This window comes from Vulpes lagopus, chromosome X (assembly GCF_018345385.1).
Source record: "Vulpes lagopus strain Blue_001 chromosome X, ASM1834538v1, whole genome shotgun sequence".
Lineage (NCBI taxonomy): Eukaryota > Metazoa > Chordata > Mammalia > Carnivora > Canidae > Vulpes > Vulpes lagopus.
In genome coordinates this window covers 117,904,538-117,923,491 of record NC_054848.1, presented here as the reverse complement: position 1 = coordinate 117,923,491, position 18,954 = coordinate 117,904,538, and the positions used below count along the sequence as shown (strand labels likewise).

The window sequence follows — 18,954 nt, the reverse complement described above, 5'->3', positions numbered from 1 at the left end:
GTTTAAGCCCCACGTTGGGTGTCAAGATGACTTAAAAATAAAATATTTTTTTAAAAAGTGCTTTTACATGGCAAAGAAAAAAAAAAAACACCAGCAAACAACAAATTGGGAGAAATTACAACATATATCACAGGTTAGAAAACTAATAACCTCAATATAAAAAATCTTAAAATTGAAGATTAAAAAACCAAAAACTCAATAGAGAAAGGGAAAAAGACATAAACAGATAATACACACACGCGTGCACACACCAAAAACATGCTCCAAGTTACTCATAATTAGAAAAATGCTAATTAAAATTACTGAGATACTATTTCTCACCTATCAGATTTACAAAAATTAAAAAGTATAGCAAACACTTTGTTGGCAAGGTTTTAGGAAAAGAGACCCTCTCATACAGTATTGATAGCAATGCAAATTGGTACAAATCTTTCAGGAGGAGAATTTGGCATTGCCTAACTCAACCAATAGGGGTTTAATTTTTGATACACCCATTCCTCTTCTAGGAATCTTCCCTGAACACATAGCTTCAGCAAAATGAAAATACAAATGCACCAGGTTGCTCACTGTAGGGTTGTTTATAATTGCAAAATACTGGAAACAATCCAAAGCTCATCCATAGGAAGGTGGTTGGATAATCTATGGTACTTCCCCCACATTGCTGTTAATTAGGCAGCTGTAATAAAAGAATGAGAAAGAGCTCTAGGAAATGAGAAGAGGTGATTGCTAGGATGGACCGTCACATTAAAAAGCAAAACCCAAGAAAGGATCTGTAGGATGCTACTCTTCATGTAAGAAAAAAAGGTCTGTGGGAAAATACCCAGACATCTGCTCATTTGTGCAAAAAGAAACACAGGAAAACGAATGGGGTTGGTTACTTAGTGAAGATGAATGGAATAAGGTGAGAAGGATAGAAATAATGGGAGGTGTCACTTTTTGTACACTTTTAACTTACAGAAGTATGTTATATTTTTCACATGCTCAAAAAAAAAGAATTAAAATGAACAAATATGGGGAAACAAGAACCCCACAAGGAATCTAAACAGAAATAAGTCAACGGAACCATACTCAAATGACCACACTGGGGGCAGGGTGTGGAAAACTAGCCCAGCTAATTTTTTTAACACAGTCTTTGTATGATATAACCTCAAGCAAAAGACAAAGAAAATTCTAAACAAATATTGCACTCTAGTTAATGGGCTTCTTCTCGCAGAGTTACGGGTTAGGAATTATGAAACTACCTTCTGCGTATTCCAGGATTCAATAAATGAGTAACTACATCATGGATAATAACAGGAAGATTTCTCACTGTCATAAAAGGGAGTTAAAAATATGAACAGAGAAAGAGAATTAACTTAGTTGTTGGATTAGAATTTAGAGGTATCAGTGTAAACTCATGGATGATAGAGACAGCTAGCCAGCTAGATAGATGATAGATAGAGAGATAGAGAGGAGACAGAGGGATAGATGGGTAGATAGAGAATTTAACACAATAATAAAAATTACTAAGATAATAAAATAAAATGAAATATAGATGTGGGTTAAGTAATGATTTTCCTACTTTTGTGGACTGAGATAGTCTATTAGCAATGACACCCCTTGTAGAAATGAGCATATATCTAGAACCCAGATCTTGGTTTCTAAATTCACCAAAAGAAACTAGGGCTCCTTGGAAAAAATGCCTGATTTTTAGGGCTGAGGCAGAAAATGTACAAGATGAGCCTGGAGCATCTTGTTGTGCCAGAAACTAAGGCCATGTTCAGAGAATGATTAGGGACATGTCAAAAAGACTTAAGAGTTGGCATAAAGGGGCTCCCACTGGCCAAATCTGGGACAATTTGAGCCTCAAAATAAATAATGATAGCAAAGGATTATAACTCACTGAATAGAAAAAAATAACTCATGAGTTTACCTGATATAAATAAATACATAAGCAAATCAAGGGGGGGAAGGAGAGCTCTGTCTTCCAGTAGAAACAAACAATACATATAGAAGGGATGATGAAATTAGAAATTCATTATTTGGCAACCAGCATAATAAACTTGCCTCAGGCAAGGATCATCAATGGATGCTAAGGTAGTGAGTGAAAGTTTTCAGAGCAATACGATATTAGCATTTCTTCAAATATATCCCCATAAGATAATCACAACAGGAAAACTGGTACCTCGGCAGTGGAGAAACCTGGCAGACGCTACATGAACCAAGTGATCAAGGTTAACATCACCAGTAATGAGACATCTAGTTACCACAGACCTCATGGTCTGATGCATGGACAAGGACCCAGCATCACTTCTGGGGCATTCCTGCCAAAAGCGCAGAGCCTGAATCTGATCATGAGGAAACGTCAGACAAACCCAACATGATGGGCACTCTGCAAAACAACTGGCCTATACTTTTCACAAATATCAATGCTACAAAACCACAAAGACAGATTGAAGAACTGTTCTGGATTAAAGGAGACTAAAGGGACGTAATGACTCAATGCACCGTATGATCCTGAACTTTTTTTTTTTGCTATAAAATACATTATTGGGACAAGCAGCAAAATCTGAATGAGGTCTTTAGACTGTATTGGAAACCATGCTAGCTTCCTGACTTTGATCAAGATCCTGTGCGTGTAAGAGGATGCCTCTTTTTTAGGAAACATACCTTCACTTACTTAGGAATGCGAGCATCATGTCTGCAGTTTATTCTCACACAATTCAGAAAAACAAATAGTGTGTGTGTGTGTGTGTGTGTGTGTGTGTGTGTGTGTGTGTAAAGGGGAGTGGCTCAAAGAAAATGTGGTAAAATGTCAACATTTAGGGAATGAAGTGAAAAGTATTTAGAAATTCTTCATATTACTCTTGCAATTTTTCTTGAATCTGAATCATGTCAAGCTAAAACATTAAATAAATTTTTAAAAAAGCTTAAAAGTGACCAATTAACCCCCAGGATGAAGGGAGGGTGTAGAGAGCAGAGGAGAGGCCTGAGGGCCATTAGACAGGCTCAAAGTTGACGGGAGCGTTTCCAGGACACAACAGGACAGGAGGCTCTAGGCACATGTGGGCATCCAGGGAACGGTTGCTGTCGTTTTGATAAATTTCAGGTCAAAACTGGAGCTTTCCTTGGACAAAAGGCATGGTGCCAATGGTCTGCAAGGCCCTGCTCACTGTAGTGGACACCAGCTGGTTCACTGAACTCCCTGTGGGTCTGTACTCCTAAGCCAGCCCACAAGGCAGAAACTCTGAGAATCAAAACTCTTTTCAGGTGGAGTCATTTGGGAGAATAGATGGACGGATAGATGGACGGGTGGACAAATGGATAGATGGACGGGTAGGTAGAGAGTTAAGATATGGCTGTTGAGCACTTGTATGGTGGCTGGTCTGAATTGAGATGTGTGGTGAGTGCAAACTACACGGTGGAATTCAAAGATTTCACGTGATAAAAAATGTAGAAACACCTCGACAATTGTTCCGTTGATCACCTGTTGAAATCACGTTTGAAATAGATTGGGCGAAATGAGAGCTACTGTTAATTAATTTCATCTGCTTTTTAGCTTTTTCAATGTGGCTATTAGCACTGGCCTAGTGGATTCATGGGTTTGCAAGGTTTCGTACAAATCTCACCTTCTCGGCGAGGTCGTTGCTGCTTGGCCTATGGAGAAGCGCACCCGTGCCTGCCACCCCCCAACTTCCGTCTTTGATTTTGCTGCAAGTTACTTATCACCTCAGACATGCTGCATTTTTTACTTATTAATCTTGTGTCCCTTCGGTCTCCCCTACTTGACTACCCTCCATGAGCGATTTTTGTCTGCTTCGTTCACTCTTGGGTTGTCACCCTGACAAAGCATTACTTTGCATAAGTCCTTTCACCTTGGGGACTTAGTAGCTTTTCACATCTTAACTCTTACATATCTGCCCAGCCTTCCTTACTTCTGTCCATCCATCTGTCTGTCCATCCATTCACCCATCCATCCATCCCCCCTTCCATCCATCCACAGCGCCAGGCACATAGTAGATACACAAAACATCTTCATTGATTGGATCAATTTTTCAGAATGACTTTTGACCTGTTCTTGAACTGACCGGCACCCAGTTTTGAATTATTTGGGGCTCCAGTTTCACAAGGACCCCTGACTTGTGGAGAGGAGATGCTTCTCCAATGTGCCCCAGCACCTGCGAGGGTCCACAGTAGAGAGCAAGGTCTTGGGCATGGCCCTCCTCTCCCTCCTCCCTTTCGGCCTTGGATTCAAGGCCAAAACTCCTAACAAATCTGAGTGAGGGGGAGGGGATAGATACAGGTTCCCAAAAGGCAGACAGCCATCAGGAACTATGTGGGCAGAGAGGCACATTTATGTATGTATGTTTGTATGTATTTGAGAGAGAGAGCATGAGCACAGGCAAAGGGAGGGGCAGAGGGAGAAGCAGACTCCCCGCTGAGCGGGGAGCCCAATGCAGGGCTCGATCCCAGGATCTTGGGATCATGGCCTGAGCAGAAGGCAGATGCTCAACCCACTTAGCCACCCAGGTGCCCCAAGAAGCACATATATTTAAAAAGTGCTAGTCCGTTTCAGTTTTCTTGGACTCCATGTTGACCTACCTCTTTCAGCGATTCGGGCAATCACTGAGTTTTACCTCTAGGAAGGATTTAAAGGTCATATACTCCCCTGGTCCAATCACAGCCTCCAAATAGAATAATCCTACCCAAAAAGAAAAGAAATCTCAGAGAGCCCTCTACTCTTCTTGGCCAGCCCCCTCATTGGAGTGATGGGGCCCAGAGGGCCCAGAGAGAGGAAGGGGCTTGCCCAAGGTCACACATTGAGGCCGCCTCCTCCCAGACATGGGTCCTGTTTCAGGCCAGGGGAGTGGGTGTGGCAAAGCACTGACAAGAGGTGCTTGGGCTACAACCCAGAGAAACAGTCTCAGAGCTAGTGGCTGTGTGGGGATGAGCTGGGCAGATCTGTAAGGGCGCCATGAGCTATGGGTGACCAACGCAGACCCTTTGCTCTACTGTGGATGCTCGCAGGTGGTAGGGCACACTGGGCTGCTCCTCCTCTCTAATTTGGACAGGTCGAGGGTCAGTATAAACCTGGAGCTCAAAGTCATTTTCAAAACAAACTAACAACAAGCAAACATGCCAAGTACTGTGGGTGCAAACAGTTGAGAAACTTAAAGCTTCTTCTAGACAAGACAAACTGTTACTCATTACAAAAATAAGGGTGGGGTGGCCTGCAGTTTTTTTTCCATAATGAAAATTGGCAAATATGAAGTCAAACATAAAACAGCCCATATGTTTAAATTAAAATAATTCCAAATAACAAGTCCCCGAGGACTACATCTCTGCCCCCACCCCATAATTTCTTTTAAAAAATCTGTTCTATCCTAAATTAGGCGTTGGTACCAACAGAATTAAATATTTACTTTTGCTGAGAACAACTCTTTGTTACTGGGGGCAAGGATGGAGGACAGAAATTCCTTTTTGATAAGCTACCATTTGATAGCTGCAAATCAAAATCACCCCTATCTTCCTTCTGTGGCCCACACGCTGAAGGCCCAGATGGTGCTCTGTAAGGGCCTGTGAGCCAGGGGGTGGAGCAAACAGCTCCAGGGTGGGCTGAGAGTGGGAATGCCTGAGTCCAGGACTAGCTTGGCCCCAGCATCCTCGTGGGTAAGACCAGGGGTTTCTTTCTTTTTTTTTATTTTTTTATTTTTTAATTTTTTTTTAAAAATTTTTTTTTTATTATTTATGATAGTCATACAGAGAGAGAGTGGCAGAGATAAGGCAGAGACATAGGCAGAGGGAGAAGCAGGCTCCAGGCACCGGGAGCCTGACGTGGGATTCGATCCCGGGTCTCCAGGATCGCACCCTGGGCCAAAGGCAGGCGCCAAACCGCTGCGCCACCCAGGGATCCCCAGACCAGGGGTTTCTAAGGGAACTTTCGATTTAACCATTATTTGGTCCTTAAATACATATCAATTCTTTTTGTCTTCGCCCAAACTTCCAGAACTATTCTTGGCCATATAATAGTCACAGCCCCCACCTACCAAACTAACATGCGCCCCCCACACATTGTCAAGTCTGGTCATTTCAAAAAGAGCAAATTATAATGTGTCCTTTTCAAATATATATTTTTTAATTTTTTAAAATTTATTTATGATAGTCACACACAGAGAGAGAGAGAGGCAGAGACACAGGCAGAGGGAGAAGCAGGCTCCTTGCAGGGAGCCCGACGTGGGACTCGATCCCGGGACTCCAGGATCACACCCTGAGCCGAAGGCAGACAGTCAACTGCTGAGCCACCCAGGGGTCCCCTTTTCAAATATTTTAAGTAACTTAGAGTTTAGTTTGCAACTCACAGAATCATGCAGTGTCAGGGCTCAAGAGGCCCTTCAGATTTCCCCAGATGAGTCCTTCATTGTACAGATGGGGAAACAGGCTCAGAGCTAGATCTGGAGTGCACGTTGGCTGACCCCCCAGGTGGCTGTTCTTCCCACTGCAGCCCTAGGGACCCCCGCCCAGACTCAAAGCTGGTTCTAAACAGTGAACCTTCCAAAGGGAAAGCGCTAACTGCCATGATTTCCGATATTGGGTTGATTACTTGACCATGCCTACAAATGCTGCAGGCACCTACTTGCACCTCTCCTCCCCACCCAGATGAATAACGAAGCAGAGGCAGGAACATTCCAGCGAAGGACAGAGACAGCGCCGCTTGGCATAAGGACCCAGTACTGAATACTCATCCTCAACGAGATCCTTATGTAACCACCCCTGGCAAATCTGGCTTTCCTCAACAAAAGGAACAGGGGATGGGGGTACACCTCAATCGGTGTGTAAGCCAGTTCGAAGCAAACCAGCACTCATCTCTCCATAAAGTAGAGGGACAGCCCAAGCTCCCAGCAACATACTCCTTTCCCAAAGGTTCTACCTTGAGGGTGGGGAGATGGGCATAACCAGATCTGCAAGTGTCTGGTACTGCACAGCAAGTGGCCCGGCAAGGTCAGGACATCCTCTGAGGGTTCAAATGCCTTCCAAAACCTGCTCTCCACCCTCTCGGCTGATTTTCAGGACCTGAGCATCCATTCGGGCCAGGTTAATCTGATGACAGGGTTATCTTTAAGAGAGGTAAAAAGCCCTTACTGTAAGGAGCCAGAGGGCCTGGAAGAGCACAGGCCCAGCAGGGGCCAAGGACATGCCCTCATGCTCATCTGTGCTCCTGCACATCCCTGCTCAGAGCCTTAGTTTACCCATCTGTGAGTCATGAGCCCTCCTGGCCTTGCCATGAGAAGGCTTTCTGCATTTGTAGGGTTGGATGCGGATGAAGGAGGGGGTTCTCAGAATCACACCCGGCAGACCCCTCCCCTCCTCCTGAGGCTTCTCTCCAAAGAGAACATGAGGCTCCCAACCCTCAGGACAGGGTCCTGGCCAGGCCCCCAGCCAGGCCCACCACCCAGTTCTCACAAGGAGCTGGCCAGACCTTTTTAGTTATTTCAGGGGGAGCCAAAGACCCACTTTGACCTCCTGATGCCAGGTGTGACAGTGGGAATGTAGAAAACCAAACCAAATCATTGGCCTTCTCAGATCCCATTTGCTAACCTCTGTGGCAGGCAGATATGGAATCTCCTCCAGGGCCCTAGGCCAGACACACACAGCCAGGCCCCACTCAGCAGCTGCACAAGCAGGATCTCTAAGCATGCAAGGCCTGCAGAACTGTCGAGATCGCATAAACACTGCCTGCCTTCCCAAGCCAGAGAGACTCTTTTGTGCTAGTTTGCTTGGGTGTAACTCACACAATGATCAAACAAAGGGAAAAAAGGACTTTAGACCTAATTTTCCTTTGTTAAATTTCTCAGGTCAAATGAGAAGGCAACATGAAGAGTGACCAGTGACCCTAAAGAGAGCAACCCAAGAGTGTGTCCTGAGCCTGATGTCTACAAGACCATCTCACCGATTCCAGCTCTTTTGAATCTCCCACGATGCCATTAGGCTGGGCAGGACTGGCATTCCTGCATCCCCATCTGTCCACCGAAGACACTGCAGCTCAGGTAGGTTCAGGGATTTGCCAAGAATCCCACAGCTGTTCGGTGACCTTTGCTGGAAGGCAAAGCTCATTATTCTTCCCACCACATCATGGTGTTTCTATAGCCATGTGGTAACAGGGATGACCGAACAATCTGCATAGCCCCAGGCACTACATCGAGGTTTCTTAACCCGTCTCAAAGATCTCTGAGGGAATCATGGATAGGCTTCCAGAAAGATCCATGAACCCCGGAAATTAAAAGCAACATTGCATATTCTTGTGTGGTGGTCCTTAGACCACAACTTTCATCAGATTCCTAAAGAAGTGTGTGACCCACAAAAGGCAGGGAGCCATCCCAGCTCCAGCGAGACAGGAATAATTTTTGGTATGATTTGGGGCTCAGGAGACGGGCTGGAGTCGGCCTCCCTGGGGGCAAGCTCAGGAGAGCCCTGGCAGCCAGGTGGTCCTGGCTGTTCTCCAATCTCATGAACAGAACAGCTTTACGCAGGGCACAGTGCCACTTTGGTGGGTGGGGGGTGTCCAAAAGGACCTCCCCAAGCCCTGAACACCTCCCACCGGTGTCCTACAGAGCAGATGCTCTCCAAGGCGTGGCAACCCCAGCATCCCATAATTCAAGTCAGAGGTTCCAGATTCTCCCAAGAAAGGGAATCACACTAAAGACAAACAGGGCTGAGGAGGGCAGGGGTTGCCCAGGACCCAGGAAGTGCAAGGTGGGGGCACTGAACCCATATATGCTCTGCTCAGGATTTTGCCAAGAGCCAACCCATAGATGTGACCGAAGAGGCCAGAAAGCCTGTCCCCGGCCATGTGGGGAGCAAGGGCTCCAGAGCCAGCCCTCTGTCTGGGTACCACCTTCCTGAAAGGATGTGGTGAGGATGAGAGACAACATCAACTTCTAGTCCTCAACTTCTGGAGTGACACGCGCTCTCGAAGGCAACGTGCTTCTCCTTCCTGAGACGAAAGGAAGAGCCACCGCGCTTCTCTGCCCCTGAGACAGGTGCACACATGAGAGGAAAAGTCCGGCTCTCCTGCACAACCTGCTGACCTGGGGCTCAGCCTCCTGCTGTGGACTCCGAATAGCACCAGGCAGGGGGAGCAAAGGATGCTCTGAGGGCCTCCAGCCCCGGGTCCGAGGAGCCAGACCTCCCCACCGCCCCAGAGAGGGGACAGGCCTCGGGCTCCCACACCCACTGGTGCTGTTTAGCCAGAGAGGACAGACGAGGTTTGTAGGGCTGCCAAGGGGCTGTCACTCTGGGGGGATGCAGGGAGGAGGAGGGAGGGAAGCCCTTGGGGAGGCTCCCAGTGAGGGGAGCCCTTGGGTTTAGACTTTCTTGGTGTCGCCTGGGGAGTAGACCGTGGGGGGCTCCAGCTTGACCTCCCCGGGGCTGCAGGCCCACCACCCAGCCTTGGAGAATGCCAGGCAGGGCCCCCGTCATGCTCCAGGGCGAAGCACAGGCCACAGGCGGGGTGACAGGAGCACCGTGACCCTCCTCCGTATTGTCAGGGCTGTGGCTGCCACTAACCCAGTCCCACCCCTCACCCCGCGCTGGGGTGTGCCTGGAAACAACCAGATCGTGTTCACTTTCATTCAAATAGCAGCACCAAGATTTGAACACCAAGTGTGTCAACTTTGACTCTTTATCCCTAAAATGAACTTTAGAGTGGCAGCGAAATGAAATGGCATACACTTCCTTGAGCTTTTGTGACAACATGTTCACGCACCAAACTGCGAAGAAAATGTAGTAATTAGAGGTTAAATTAATCCTTGACAGACAAGCGTTTTAGTAACACTGTGGCCTCCTCCCCAAACCTAGCATAACGCGTGCCAGGCCTTCACGTGACGCTGGCAACCACACCACAAACTACCGTCCCACTTAAAATTCCGAGGTCGGCGCTGGAACTTCCAGAGGCAGATATTAACACTGAGATCTCATTAAGAACAAAACCCAAACAATCCCCAAAACTGCCAACAGAGCCCACCCAGCCAAGCCCTCCAAGGGCCCGGCTGCCTGACTCTCCATCATCAGCTGGAAAACAAGACCAGACACACTCCTTTCTGAGCGCCTCCCCACAAAGTCCCAGGCCCCAGATTGCTCCTTAACTTATAACCTGCTGGCTTCACCAGTTTAGCCTGATTGCAAGGCGCCCTGACGAGACCCATAAGCCATGCACGCCACGAGCCCACCTCTTCTGCTCTTCCTCAAAAGGAGAGGTCTGTGTGCCCACAGGAGGGGTGCAAAGTGGATGTTCCAGACTCAGATGGTTGACCCAAGAGTCAGTGTCCCCTCGGGAAAGTTGGACCCCACCCTGGGCCTCATATTTGTCTTCTGTAAAGTCACAAGGCTTAACTCTTCCAGCTAGAAAGTTCTCCATCTGTCAGTGCAGGAGTTTGTAGGTGAGTTGGGGCATCCATGCCAACCGTGGGCAGGAACTGTACTCAATAGACTAATGGGGCCATACAAAGGAAGGCAGAAGGGCTTCCACCTCCTCCCCTCTTGTGTCACTGAGCCTCTAGAAGAAGCTAGGGGTAGGGAGTTTCAAGTTCAAACACGGGGCAAAATACGAAAGCAGGTGCCACTCGCTAACTCATGCCCCGTGGCATCCAGCGGCCTTTCCTGGAATGGAGAGAAATGTGTCCTGATGGCCTGGGGTCCAGGTGCTTGGACAGGTGGAGGGAAGGGGGAGACACAATGGCCAGCTGGCCAGGCCCCCTTCTAGCATGATGGAATCCTGCACTCAGCCCCATCCTCCTCTGGGCCTCATGGAAGAGTTCTGTGCTCAGAAAACAGCATCACCCAAACCCCCACTTAATGGCTATTTACTGGGCAGAGCAAGAAGCAGGGCACCCCGGGAGGGGAAGGCAGCTGAGCCCCCCACCAGAGGAAATGAGGAGATTTCCAGGCTGAGACCCAGGTGGTAGAGAAAGGGGCGCTGGATGCCCCCCGGGGTCAGAGCAGAACTGGGTTGCTATGGGTGAGCTCCTCCTCCACCATGGTCCATGAGACCCGCCCCCCCTGCATGGTGTGGCCAGGGAGGGAAGGAGGCTCTGAAGCTGCAGTTCCTGGGAGGACCCAAGGAAGGCTTCTAGGCAAGGAAAGTTCTCCCAGACTTTGCAAAGGCTTTTTCTTTCTGGTGCTCCTTAGGCCCTGTCTCTGGAGGCTTTTACTCTGGGGAGCCCATCGTCAGCAAAGTCCCTCACTATGCCTCACCCTGGGAGATGTTTTGGGGTTGTGACAAATGTGATTGCTTTGGAAAATCTGGAGAGGTCAGATCCTAGGTGGGGAGGGGGGACTTGAGGCCCAAAGGAAATCAGGGAGGCTCTGTAAATAGGGGGAATAAAGAAAGCAACAGGGTGGGGGAGGGAAGAAACACAACTCTCTTGCTTCCAACCCTCCCCTTGCACAAAATGCAAGGGCTGGTCATTCAGAGCAGGACACCCCTGGGACCATGCATCCCCAGTGCCCGCAGGTAAAGATTGTATACCACATGCTACTGTTCCTCGCCTCCACGGGACCCCTGACCAACTGCCCAATGGCTCTGTGAGGCCCTTTCTTCCTTTGCTACTGTTGCAGCCAAGTGACAACAGTGACAACAGCAACAAGTAATAAGCCTTGCCAGACAATCCCATCAGGTGCATGCAGATTCAGGAAGCTTCCCTGCTCGAGACCTGAAGATGTTTCAGGACTCCGTGTCTGCAAAATCAGACTGCTTCCAAGTGAGCTTCGAGAGGCTTCTCTCCTGCCATACAGCTGACTGATGCTGCCTAGGTTACCCTGGGTGGCGGCGCTGGGAGGGGGCTGATGGGAATCAGTTTTATTGTGCTGGTGCATAGTAACGGGCTCCTGCTCCCCGCCATCTATCTCCCTCCCTGGCCACATCTGTCTGCTCCAACAAACACTCAGCCTTTTCTGCTTGGATAAGGAGATTTTCTAGTTACATCCATTATATGTGTATCAACATTTATGGCAGCGAGATAATTGCCAAAGAGCTCAGAGGATAAAAGGTCCTTATTCATAATGTTCGCACCCACCCCCCACGTTTAAAAAAAATCAATATTAAAATCAAGCAGGACAGTGGCAGATTCTTGCATGGCTGCTGTGTCCTCAAAGTTGGAAATGTGATTTGAAAAAGACGAACAAACACCCAGCTGGAAGAGGAAGAAAAGAAAAGGTTCAACGGTGAGTTCAGAGCCCAAACTCCAGCGAGGGTGGCGTGAGTGCAGACGGAAGGCCTTTTTGTCCTTGAAACCTTTGCTAAATAACTGCAAAGCAGCAAATCTGCTCTCTATTAGATGAGTCCTTTGGAAACATGCCAGTCTAATTTCAAAGAGTTTAGATCCTGTTATCTGTAAACCAACTCAATGATTAGGAGGCCTGAGATCCCCAGATTACAGGTACGGGACTAGAAGCCTTCCAGAATGCCTCCCAGCCTCCACTCTCTCTGCTTCTGGGGGAGAAGTTCACACCACTAGCAAAAGACACAGAGAAGGAGCACTTCTCACTTTCATATTGTTTTGCTTGGCCTTCTGCCATTTTTTTTTTTTTTTTTTTACTCCTCTGTCTTTTTGCTGTCCCTCCAAAGTTCAGCCCCATCTCTTTGTCTGTGTGGCCACTTTCCCCAAAGGTGTTTTTCTTTCCCCGAAAAATGACTATTTCATTTACAAATTGCATTGTGTTCGAGCTGGAAGGAACTCAGACTTTCAGGTCATGAGGGGGCGGTGGGGTAGGCAGGAGAAGCAAGGAGCCGGGACGGACTTGCCCAAGATCACTCAGCTAATTAGTGGAGAAAGTATTCTAGAATACAAGTTTGCCAGCTCCTGGGCTAATTATCTCTCCAATGCACCGCTGCAGAAAAAAAAAAGAGGGGGGGAAGAAAAAGAAAATCCGACTCTTTAAAAAAATAAAAAAGAAAGAAAAGGTTAACTGCATAGAGGAAGCCCCTTTAAAGAAGAAGCGTCGTCCAACTATTGACAGAACCACTGGTCTAAGATCAGTTTCTGCCCAATTCATAAGCCTGGAGAGTCACTGAGTTTCCTAGGGATGATCTATTAACAGGTGCATTTTAAGCCTTAGGTGATTTGCTTAAAATTGGGGGGGGAGAGGGATGATATTAAACATGCTGGCCAGGCTTGAAAAAAAGTCCCTTTCCTTATTGAAAAGGATCAACAATAGTCAATCTCTTACCTCAAGGTGCCCTGAATGTGTAGCCCCCACCCCCACCCCAGCAACAGGCTATTTCCTGGTTGAGTTTAAAAATTCAATGACGTTCCTGTTTCAACCCACACATCTGTGTCACTGTCAGCGTCAGTGGCAGGAAAACAGACGAAGTCACCCTTTGCTAATGATTTCCTAACATGGAATTTCCTTGTATCTCCTCAAGCCTTTCTTCTTCTAAAGCCAAACTGTTTTCCCCCCCTCTCAAACACACTGTACTGCAGGAAAACTAAAATGGTCACGGCCGGAAGGGATGATTTCTAAGGAGATCTTATAAGGAAGCGCTGCAGATCTTTGTGATATTTTTAATGTGTGTGCGTTGGGGGGGTGGGGTGGGGGAGAGCTGCTAGTTTTTCTAAAGCCAATGTGAACAAAACGGAGAGATTTTTCTCCCAGGCATCTGGGAATATCTCAACCCCTCTCCTGCCTCCCTCTTCCCAAGTTTCACTTTGAGCAACATTCTTTTATCAGTATTAAAGGAGACACACGCACGGTCTGCTCGCGTGGGGGCCAGGGGGACAGAGGGCAGGGCAGCACCCAGAGTAGCGGACAGGTGGGTGGAGGACCAGCAAAGCACAAAGCCATGGAGGAGCCCATCTCCTCTCCCTTCTGGAGACCATCCCATTTTAATATGCCAACTGGTCATCTAGAGAAAAGAGGGATGTTACTTTAAGGCAAAGAAGCTGATTAGCTGCTCTGGCTGGCAGCAAACAGCTGGTCTGTCCGGCAGGTTCAAGGCCATTTCAGCTACTCTCTTATGGAGGCACCATATGTTCCATCTCGCACATCAGCAGCTTTATTTTCCAATGATCTTGCTCCAGAAGGGAAGCACAAAAGGGGGAGGAGAAGGTAGAAGCCGCGGTTTACCCTTTGAGTACTTTCTCGTGGTTGTAGGTGCAGTTGGGATGTGTGTGTGGGGGGGGGCGGTGGCGGTGAGGGGGACGGGACGTTAGGACTTCACCTTCGATTCCAAAGATGAGAGAACAAATGTGTGACCAACACTGTCGCATAACGTCCAGAGATGGGAGTGGAGTGGATGGGGGGAAACAGGCAAAAAGGTACAAATAATTTGCCGGCCGTGAGATTAAATGGGAAGGGGGTCGAAGGCGGCGAGAGATCCAGAGATCGAGATCAGATCGGGAGAAATCTGACTTCGCTCTTTGGACCCCGCCCCCTTCTCCTTATTTGTCAATTTTTCTTATTGTCACTATTCCTTTCCCCAACAGAACAAACTTTACGAGTGGAGCTGACGGCTTTGGCGAGGGCGGTGGGGGCGGAGGCGGGCCAGGCCGACGGGGGGCGAAAGGTTACTTCTAACAGGTTTAACATTCCTCGCTGCAGTCCGAGTGCCCATGAGTTGGGGGGGCAGGGAGGGCAGGTGTAGGGGATACGGCCCCGCTAAATTCTCAATCCAACTAATGCCGGTAGCCCACGCGTCCTGGACACCCCCAACTATCCCGCGCTGGGTCCGCGCAGAGGCGACACAGCGACCCACGGTCAGGAGGTGCTTCCCCGTCCCCGCGGCCCGCCTAGGCTGCGCGAACCTTCGAGGCGCCGGTTCCGACTGCCTCCAGGCCTCCAAACAAAGGGGGACCGCGGAGCATTTAAGCCCCGGCGTGGGGGGGAAGGGGGGCTGCGGGGAGGGTGGCCGGCGGGAGGGCGCAGGAAGGAGTGAGGAGCGTAGCCGCAGGGTGGCGAAAGCCTCACAGTCACGGCCGTCGTCTCAGCCACCCGCGGGCGCGACAGCCGCCCGGAGCCGGGAGGTGAGGGGCCCGGGCTGCAAAGCGAAACCGAGGAAAGGGCGCCCCCTATGCCCGCGCCCGGCGAGCGCAGCGGCGAGCCGCATCTGCCCTTCCCGCGGAGCGTGCTCGGCCTCTGCGTCCTCCCGCTCGCCGCGCAGCCCGCCGGGCCGTCCCGGCCGCTGGAACCCCGGGGGTCCGCCGCAGGCAGGCGGGGCGCGTGGTGGGCGCCAGGAGCTCGAGGGCTCCCCTCGCCTGCTGGGGTGCCCGGGGAAGGTCTTCGCAACACAGCCCCCTCCCCCACCGCCTACACTTGCCCTCCTGTCCCGAGCGGCTCGAGGCCACTGGGAGGCAGCCGCCCCCGCCCCCTGTCTCTGCGTCCCTTTCCCCCTTCCTTCTCTCCAGCCTCCTGGGAAACAAAGGGGCTTTTTATAAAGCGGATTGTTGGCGGCTGCGGCGGCGGGGGTAGGAGGGAGGGGGGAATCTATAAAGACAAGAAGAGGTGGGGTGGGGGGAGAAGCTGCGCGGCCTCCGGGAGCCCCAAGCGGCCCGGCGGCCGGGAAGCCCCCGCGGGTGCGCGGCCCACCCCGCCCGGCCCGTGGGCACTCGGGCGGCGGCCCGCGTCTGCCAAGGGTTGGGCTGCGCCGCTGCGATGCTGCCCGCCGGCTCGCCGCAGCTGCCCGGGAGGGAACACGATCGCCGGGGCCGCGGGGCAGAGGCGGTGGAGACCGCACGGCTCCCGCGGGGTTCTCCCCGGGGAGACCCGGGCCCTCTCCCCGCCAACTCTTTCGAAATTGCTTGGGCTCGGGGAGACTTTGCGTCTTTGTTGCAGCGCGGCCGCCTCTCGTACGCTCGGCTCGCTCGCCCTCACAGACAATGTCCCGGGGCCGGCCTCGGTCGGCTACCCGCAAGCGACACGTTCGCGGTGGGGACGGCACCCTGGGGGGATTCCTTCTGCTGCCAAACAACGACGACAAGCCACCCTAGCAAGTGGAGTCCCTGCTCCCCACGTCCCCCAGCCATCCTGTGTTCCCTCCCGCGCACACACTCACACCCACACTCGGGGTGCCCGGCTCAGTCGCACTGAGCTGCGCGAGCATCGTGGGGCTGAGCCCCCGGCCCGAGGTGCGTCAGTTTGCTCGGGTTCCGACGACTTCAGGGCAGTTTTCTGGCAGGCTAATCCTATTAACGTCTGCTCAGTCCGCGTTTAATCACGGATCAAAATCAGACGGTACGGCCAGCTTTCCAAGTGGCTTCGGACACACTGCATCGGGACAGAGCCTAGCCGAGCCAACTGGCCCAGAAAAGTATTTGGCGGCGCTCCGGGGGGCTTCCCTCCCGCCCTTGCCGGCGCCGGGCGCCGGGCTCTGCCGCCGCTCCGAGGCCTGGGAGCTCCGAGCGCGGGGGCGCCGGGAGCTCCGGGCAGGATCCCAGTCGGGGCTGCCTTGAGCCGCCAGCTTCGCTCGGGGCTGCTCTCCAGAGGAGGATTTGGCAGGGGAGGGAGCGCCAGGCAGCGGGCTCGGCGCACGCACACTCCACACTCCCGCTCAGTGGCGGCAAAGCGGGTTGGGGTGTGTGTGTGGGGGGGGGCGGTGGAATCCTTTGCCCAGCGCCCACTGTCCACCGGCCCAGGCTCAGGGAGCTGGCATGCGATGGGAGCGTCGCCGGTGGCATCCGGGCGCCAGCGGCCCGGGGGGCGCCGGAATGGAGTGAGAGCCTCCCGGTGAGCCCGGGGGGCCAGAGAAGCCCGGGTGGCTCGCGCCCCTCTGCCTTCCGCTCCCACCCCCCGCCCGCCCCGCCGCCCCCGGCACTTCACTGCCCCCGCTCGATTCCAGACACCCGATGGGCGCCGGGGAGCGGGCAGAGGCCGAAGTCCCGGGCGACGGGAGCTGCGCTCAGGCCGGCCCCGGCCAGTTCGAGAGGGGGGCCGGCCGCGCGGAGCGCCAGGTGGGCCGTGTGCTCGCAGCAAACTTTGGGGTCCCTCAGATCCTCCGCGACGGGAACCACCAGTGCGGGCCACAAGTACACCCCGGAGCCCCCAGAGCGGCCGGACCTCCCGCTCCCGCCCTCAGCCTTACCGTGCTGCGGAGCTCCCTCGGCGGCGGCGGGGGCAGTGCCCGAGGGGCGGGCGGCCGCCGGCGCAGGCAGCCTGGCCTCGGGCACCCGCCGAGCGGCCCGGCCCGGTTGCGGATCACCCCCTGGCTAGCGGCCGGTGCCCCCGCGCCCGCCCGCCGCCGGCTGCTTCAGCTCGCGGCCAAGTTCATGCCGGCGGCGCTGCAGTGGCGGCCTCAATCTGCTCGCTCCATTCCCACCGCCCGGCTCCGCGCCGCGCGCCCGGAAGGTGGAGTTTCGGGGGTTTAAGTTACTGATAGGCATTTCTCACTGCTGTGTCACTCGGGGAGGAGGAGACACGCACGCCGCACACTCACACACCCTCACACTCACGGCGACGAGCGGCTCCGGCCTTAAAGGGGAAGCTGCGCTGCCCCGCCCGCGACCCCGGCAGCCCCAAGCCCCGAAACGCCGAGTTTCCAGGCCGGATGGGGCCGGGGCAGCGGAAGCGCGGCGGCCGCCCCAGGGGCCTCCCCGGCCCTCCTGCCACTCTTCGAAAGGGAAAGCGGCCGCGGGCTGGCTTCCCTGTCGTCGCCTCGGTCCTCCGATCCACTGGAGCCGGGGCAGCCGGGAGGGCGGGAGGGAAGGACGGGGGCCGCCGCCGCACTTACCTCGGAGGCTCCGCGCGCAGCAGGAGGCGGTCGGCGCCCTCGGCGGCAGGTGGACCGTCTAGACGGTGCGCTGATGGCGAGGAGCGACAGCGGGGTGACCGAGAGCCCCTGGGCACGAGCGGATGGAGCTCGCCGGAGGGCAGCAGGAAGAGCCTTTCGCGCTCGGGAAACCCGCACGCGGCAGGTAGCCTTCCCGCGTCTGGGCAGAGCAGGCTGGAGAGCCGTGCGCGCCCCTGACAGACGGAGAGCAGCGGGGAGAGCGGGAGCGCCAGCACTCACCAGCGACAGGGCGAGACAGCGCGCGAGACTGGCAGACACCGAGAGGGGCACAGGGAAAGACGGAAATCGAGAGAGGCACCGGCAGACCGACAGAAAAGGACGGAGACACGGGGCTAGAGGAACACCAGGAGACAGAGTGGGGGGACACAGAACGACAGCAAATCCCTGGGAGACACCGGAGCGGCACAGGGCAGGGAGTCTCACCGTAAACTAGCCTGTCCAATCCACTCCCACCAGCGGCACACACACCCCTTTCCCATTCTGAGCGGAGACTGACCCCAGGGCTGGGGGCTGGAATCCCCTCCTCCCTCGCCCTGGAGGGGGGCGGCACTCACCTTCAGTGGTGGCTGTTGGAAGGGTAGCGCCTGTCCCACTGGCGCCGCGTCTGCTAGCTGGCTGTCGCCCGGACAGCCAAGCCGACCTGCTGTGACGGCAGTGGGGACCAGTGCTGTCAGGTGGCAGCTACAGAACTGCACCCCCCAGCCTAGTGTCCTCCTTCCCCCCTCCCATCCCCCGCCCTCTCCCTCATCCCCTCCTCCACTGCCCGTCAGCACCCCCACCAGCACCCCCACCCCACCTCCCCGCAGACCTTGTCTGTGCTGCCCGCCACTATCCTCAGCCAGGAGCCCAGGCGCGCCAGCCAGGCTCCCGCCCCACCGGCCCGGGCGGTGGAAGCCCCTTCCCGAGCTGGGCGCAGCGGTCCGCTCACTGCCAGGGGTTACCCCGGGGCAGACACCTGCGGCTTCTGCAGGAACATGAGTTCCTTGTGAACCGCCCGCCGGCAGGAGCGCGCTCTCCGCCCTCTGCCCTCGTGCGGAGGCCGGCGGCTCCCCTCCCCCCCCCCCCACCCGGGGACTGGCCTGCGCCCCTTCTCCGGGATCCCCGGCCAGGGTCCGTTTCCTAACCTGGATTTCCTGGCTGGTAGCCGCCGCTGGGACTGAGCTCGACCCACGGACGCCGGCCGCCTCTGGTCCGACAGC

The 18,954-nt window shown here is 53.3% G+C and overlaps 1 protein-coding gene across 4 annotated transcripts in view; it reads right to left on the bottom strand.

Annotated features, from left to right (window-relative positions):
- LOC121482971 (mastermind-like domain-containing protein 1) overlaps window positions 1-18,479 on the bottom strand; it is a 119,527-nt gene extending 101,048 nt beyond the window's left edge. For 3 of the 4 annotated variants that reach the window (XM_041741151.1, XM_041741150.1, XM_041741154.1), the window contains exon 1: window positions 17,051-17,317. The gene's annotated coding sequence lies outside the window, so the exon portion shown is untranslated. Of the gene's footprint in view, window positions 1-17,050; window positions 17,318-18,309 lie in introns of those variants that run through there. The other variant, XM_041741152.1, reaches the window with a different exon arrangement.
- Window positions 18,480-18,954: the final 475 nt, after the last annotated feature.